We start from the raw sequence: 6,204 nt of genomic DNA, 5'->3' as shown, positions 1-6,204 counted from the left end.
ATTCCTCAAAATCAGGTGGAGTCTTCTGCCAGAGGTGAGGGTAGGAGGATTCTGAGCAGGCAAATAGAACAATCTCCTCTACAGAGTTTAAATAACATAATCCTACAATAAGATCTAATGGTAGCTTAGGTCACCCACTGGTAGGCGTAGGAAGCCAACTTACTTCTCTCCTTCCCATTCCTCCCAATGAAAGAATGCTACAAAGTGACTGGAGGCAAAGGACTCAGATTATGCAGAGAGTGAAGGAGACCTGAAAGTGGCTTTCATCATGGTCAATGGCAGTGACTGTTTGCTTCTTTAACTCTTGTCTGTCCTAATCAAAGCATGCCTACATATTAAAACAAAGTTTTTGCTATGCCCTAAAAAAGTTAATTATATGATATATGTATTTTATCTGTATAATACTATGTTATACATTAAAAAAATAAAATAAAAATACCTTTTTTAAGTCACGGATGAGCATAACACACACACACACACACACACACACACACACACACACACACACAAAGATTCCTGAAGAGCTGAAGCCATGGCTTGTGGATGACAGACTTGATGACTTGATCACCAGACAGAAACAGATCTTTTATCTTCCTGCCAGGAAGAATGTGGGTTTTATTCTGTAGGATTATGCAAATTGTACATTATAAAAAGTCCAGAGGAAATATAGATAATGTGAACTGTTAATGAAGCTGTGGCAGGAATAAAAGAGTACTTCAGTGTAATGTTGGGCACTCAGTCACTCTGAGACCACACATTTCGAGACCACAGTATGCTAAAATTCTTGTAGATCACCCTTATGCACCCATGTTCCAGGTATGTGGAGCGACACATTTACTGAGATCATGTGTAGGAATTGGAGTGATGTTGGCCTATACAACTCCAGATGAGAAAACCTTTACATTATCACAAAGTATCTTTAGGATTTCCTCAAGAAGCTAGCCAAAAATCTGCAACTTTGTTGCCAGTGATTACAGAATGGCTCCTCCTGGATACCATCTGAAGCCTAGTAAGGGGGCATGCTCTCCCTTTCTAGGACCTGGATCTCTGTGAACACAGTTTAGTTCTTAGTCCTTCTCTTGTACAAAAGACACACTGTGCCAGGCATGGTGGTGCACGCCTTTAATCCCAGCACTCAGGAGGCAGAGGCAGGCAGATCTCTGTGAGTTCAAGGCCAGCCTGGTCTACATAGTGAGTTCCAGGACAGCTACAGGGAGACCCTGTCTCAAAAAGACCAAAAAAAAAGATACACTGTGAGGATGTTAGTATAACAGAATCACTGTTCTCTATTTGATTTTAAACAGAAAATAAAAGGAATCACTGCTTTAAAAAAAAAAAGTTTAATGCATTTAAACAGTGGATTATCATTTTACTATACTCCAATGAGTTAGGATTATTGCCTCACCCAAGAATGACATTATCTCTGACTTTAAAGAGAGAGCCAGCAAATTCTAAAACTATTATTACAGTCACACAAATCACACCGTAGATGGCTTTAAAAGTAGTTTTAAACTACTGAGGTCTTTTTCTTTTAATCACTTAGTTCTTTTAATCACTTAGTTGAAAAGTAGGTTTATAGGCAGTAAAGAAGAAAACCTGGCATTTTTAAAAAAATATTATTTTACACGTATGAGTGTATTTCCTGCGTGTAAGTAAGTGCACTCATGTCATACAATGCCCACCGAGGTCAGAAGAGGGCATTGGATCCCCTGGAACTGGAGTTACAGACGGTTATTAGCTGCCATGTGGGTGCTGGGAATCAAACCCAGATCCTCTGCAAGAGCAGTCAGTACTGAGCCATCTCTCCAGCCTGGAAACCTGGTATTCTGTTCTAAATGCTACTTCTGTAAATTTCTTTTACATGAAACAACAAATTTAGAGTCTGAAGTTTGGAGTTTATACTCTGCCACCAACCACTTGTTGTATACTTTGTATCTTAATTTCTTTTCCTGTTGCTGTGATAAAAATACTCTGAAAAAAGCAACGAGATAACAGACTTATTTTTGGCTTACATTTCAAAGTATAGTCTGCCATGGTGGGGAAGTCAAGGCAGTGGGTACTTGGAGCAGCAGGTCATATCACATCTCCAATCAGGAAGCAGGGAGGGGTGATTACATGCTGCAGTTCAGCTCCCTGTCTCCATTGATGCAAACCAGGATCCCAGTCAGGGAATGGCACCACCTACAGTAAGCACATCTTCTCACCTCAATTAACACAATCAACATAATTTCCTGTGGGTATGTCTAGAAACCTGTCTCCCAAATGAGTCTAGATTCTGTCACGTTAACAATGAACACTACAAAAAAAAAAAAAGAAAGAAAGAAAGAAAGAAAAATGAACACTAACCATCACACTTGAAGAAATGGTGGTAATGAAAATGGAAATGGGAGAGAGAAGTTGGTCAGAGGCTCAGATATAAACTGAAAGGTGGTCAGTGCCATCAGTGAACATGAGAGGAGAGGGCAAAATGGAGCCCAATAGCCTGGGCACAAGCCTGCTGTCCACTGGCCTGGTCAATAGGAAGAAGGCAAGTTCTTCCAGCTTCCCCTGTGCCCTTGAAGTCACTGTCTGATGTTCAAGGTCCTCCTGCTTGAGGAAGCTCTGAGCCCAGGCTCTTATACAGACCCCAGCTCTGCCATTTCCACTCTGAGACTTCAGGCAAATTGCCTGTTTCTTCAGTTGTAGAGCAAGGATCATGATGCTGCCCCCTCTCTTACGGTTTTGATGAGAGTTATTCAATATGGCTAAAATGCTCAACCAGGCCTAGGCAAATAGAAAGCATTCAGTTAATGGTAAAAAAAAAAATTATTGGCTATTGCCTCATTCTAACCATTTCTGCTCCAAACAATAAGCAGTGACAATTCTTAAATCAGACCTTAATTAGCTTACACAACAAAGGTACAACCCTAACCAGATTGTCCTTAGCATTGAAACTGGACATAGACAATGAATTTAAGGATTCTCTATACAATAAACCTATATTCCTATGGGTTCAATCAGGAGCTTCAAATCTCTTCAGCAAAGGCAATCTTTCATTCCATACTACTGCTCAGCTTGCAATCCCTGAGGGACTCTAAAGACATCTTTAAGTTAAGGGTCTATGCTCAAAAAAGAACTTGCATACCACTCTCCTTCTCTAGCCACAAATGGCCTTCTCTTAGGAGCATATGCCCTCACCGTCTGCTTTCTATGATACACCCTCCCTCAAGCGTGCAGATCATTTTCATGACCATGTCAGAAAAAAGAGTAGATAGTTTCTGGGCATCCCAGTTCCCTAGCTCAAGGAAGAGGATCTTAGAATGAAGAAGGGAGGTTTCCAAGTTTTCTCATGCCTGCAAGATTTTGTGGGATTGATGAGGGCAGAGACCCACCCATCTACACAATAGCCCCAGCAGAAACCCAATGAAAAGCAGCTTCATGAGGGCACAGCAGTCTAGAGAGTCAGCCTGGGAGCTTTGGCTCCCAAGACCTCCTGACCTAGGTTGTGTTGGGAAACCTGGTGAACTACCTCCTCTCCAGGAACCCAGGGTCAAAACCGAGAGGGCTCATCCAGATATAGATGTTGCATTTTTCTAGATGTGCTGGACTCCCAAATGCCTGGGGTTGTTCAGTCATATTAGGAAAATCCTAAAATCAGCAAGAAAGGCATAGTTCCTGCCCTCCTGGAACTTGCAGTCCAGTCTGGAGTAGATGAGTAAGTGGACAGTTAGAGTGACAAGTTCTAATGGGCTTGGGGAGAACTTATGAACTTAAGGAAGACTTCCAGGATGTGACTGCTAAGCAGAGACTGAAAACAACAAATGGTGTGAACCAGCCCATCCGCTCTATTCTTTAACACATAGCCTTGACCATTTTCATGTTATTTGGACACAAAGGAGGTGATCAAGGACAGAGCCACTTAGAGGGACTTTCAAGGGTAAAGGGTAATCTCAGGGACTTCCCTATCCCTTCACCATTCAGTGATTCTTTTCCTTTTCCTCCTTATAAGCCAAGAATCTGAATCTTAGCCTGAGACCAGACAGCAAGCTAGATGGTCATTTCTTTTCTTTTTTTTTTTTTGTTTTTCTTGGAGACAGTGTTTCTGTGTGCGTGTATTGCCTGCATGTAGGTAAGTGCACCCGTGTCCTGCAATGCCCGTGGAGGTCAGAAGAGGCTGTTGGATCCCCTGGGACTGGAGTTATAGACAGTTGTTAGCTGCCATGTGGGTGCTGGGATTCAAACCCAGGTCTTCTGCAAGAATAACCAGTGTTCTTAACCACTGATCCATCTCTCCAGCCCCAGATGGTCATTTCTTACCCAGGATGGTCCTCTGTGTATGGTAACCTGACAAAAGGCAAGCTGGGCACACATGAAGTGTGGGTCGATCTGGCTCAGTTCCCCTTATGGCTTCATGTGGTTACCTGTGCCTCTTGCAGCCCATCAGCCCCCTTGTGGCCCCTCACCAGAGTTCCACATCCCCTACAGGGGGCCCCAGATGTTGCTGTTCTAATTTTAGACTGTGGCACCAGAAAGTAGAGGGGGACAAATGGGCTTCACATCTCACGAGACCAGAACCTTGGCTCATTCTGTCCTTTGTCTCAGGAGTTAGGTCAGAGTCCTTGAAACACTTTATAGCACTGTAAGATAAAGTACAGAAGGCTGTGACTATCTTGCAGACTGAAAATCTGGAGGCTTTGAGGTTGCTATGCAAACTGCCAGAGATCACACAGCTGGAAAGATATTTAGAACTTGAACTCAGCTCTCTCCTGCTTGGGCCCATTACAGAGTATTCACCTGCCCACTGAGCTAGAAGGTGCATGCTTTACTAATACATTGTAAAGGAAGAAACTAAAAGCTGTGATTTCTAAAACAAAGGTGTGCATGTTGGATCCACACATTTAACTATAAGAGCAGTTACATGTTTTCAAAGCCGCAGGAGTTTGTAGGATGAGGATAGAAATACAGTAAAGAACCATACAGGGATTGGGAAGATGGCTTAGTTGGTAAAGTGCTTGCCAGACAAGCATGAGGACCTAAGTTTGAATTCCTAACATCCATTTAAAAAACCAGGTGCAGCAGCATGTACCTGTAATCCTAGCACTGAGGAGGCAGAGACAGGAGGCTCCTGGGGACTTGCTAGCCAGTCAATCTAGCCAGCAGTAAGCTCCAGTTTCAATGAGAAACACTGTCTCAAAAAATAAGTTGTAAGGTTGCTATTGGATCTCCACTTTATCCGAGTACATGGAAGCAATCTTCCAATTCAGTTTTTACTTCCAGCAGCTGAAGCAAAAGATACTGGCCCTAGTGACCCTGAGATGGACACTTTGTTCACTGAACAGAACAGCATCATGGAGAAGACCATTGAAAAGCTCATCATTGACAATACATTTTGTTGAATAAATAAATCATTCAACATATATTTCAAGTAGTAGGACTCATATACAGTCATTTTGGCTAACGCCATAAGGTAACAATAACAACAAAACAAACACACAAACATGATAGTAACTCTCTAATCTTCTGGTTAGGCTTTAGAAACGGGATATTTATAGTTCATGCTACTATTGCATCTAGTATCTCTCAAATTTGAAGGTAACCCAGTTATTCTGGTTTACCTCCTTGAAATACATGATCCAAGAATCAAATATTCCTACCATTTACAAGTGTGTTTTTAGTAGTCACTTTGGGTCTATAATCAACGTAGAACTTCTTTAAAAGTGCCTCTTTTTCTTGAGGTCTAAGTGTAGCCTAGCAGACAAATTTATTATTTGTTCCCCTTTCTGTCAGCATTTGGTCTTTAGCTCTGATGTACATCATAATAATCTACTGTGTGAAATGACAGGTCATATGTGAGTGTGTGTGTGTGTGTGTGTGTGTGTGTGCAGCTCATGAATTACAGATATGCAAGCAGAAGCAGAGAGCACATTTTTTTTTTGACAGCACATTTTTTAATTCCAGAATTGGTATAATACCATATCCTTATAAGCTATTCAAATGAAACATACATACACTAGAATTTGTGCAGCTTCTCAGTGGGAGAAAGCTCCAGAAACAGCATGCAAAGTCACACCAGCTGCTGAAGAGGAAGCTGCCTGGGCCTGGAAACATGCTGCAATTGGGCTAATGTCTACCGATAAGATGCTGTTAATGAAAATCTATCATCCCAACTATACACATCTGAATCTCATTTTTTTAAATGTGCTATTTATTTTGATCCCTAGACTA

General features: G+C 41.8%; 1 pseudogene; it reads left to right on the top strand.

Annotated features, from left to right (window-relative positions):
• Positions 1-506: 506 nt before the first annotated feature.
• Positions 507-1,053, top strand: LOC103751830 (annotated as a pseudogene).
• Positions 1,054-6,204: the final 5,151 nt, after the last annotated feature.

This window comes from Nannospalax galili, unplaced genomic scaffold (assembly GCF_000622305.1).
Source record: "Nannospalax galili isolate Female #2095 unplaced genomic scaffold, S.galili_v1.0 scaffold567, whole genome shotgun sequence".
In the NCBI taxonomy this organism is placed as follows: domain Eukaryota; kingdom Metazoa; phylum Chordata; class Mammalia; order Rodentia; family Spalacidae; genus Nannospalax; species Nannospalax galili.
The sequence above is the reverse complement of the archived record's forward strand: the minus strand, read 5'-3'. Positions and strand labels throughout refer to the sequence as shown.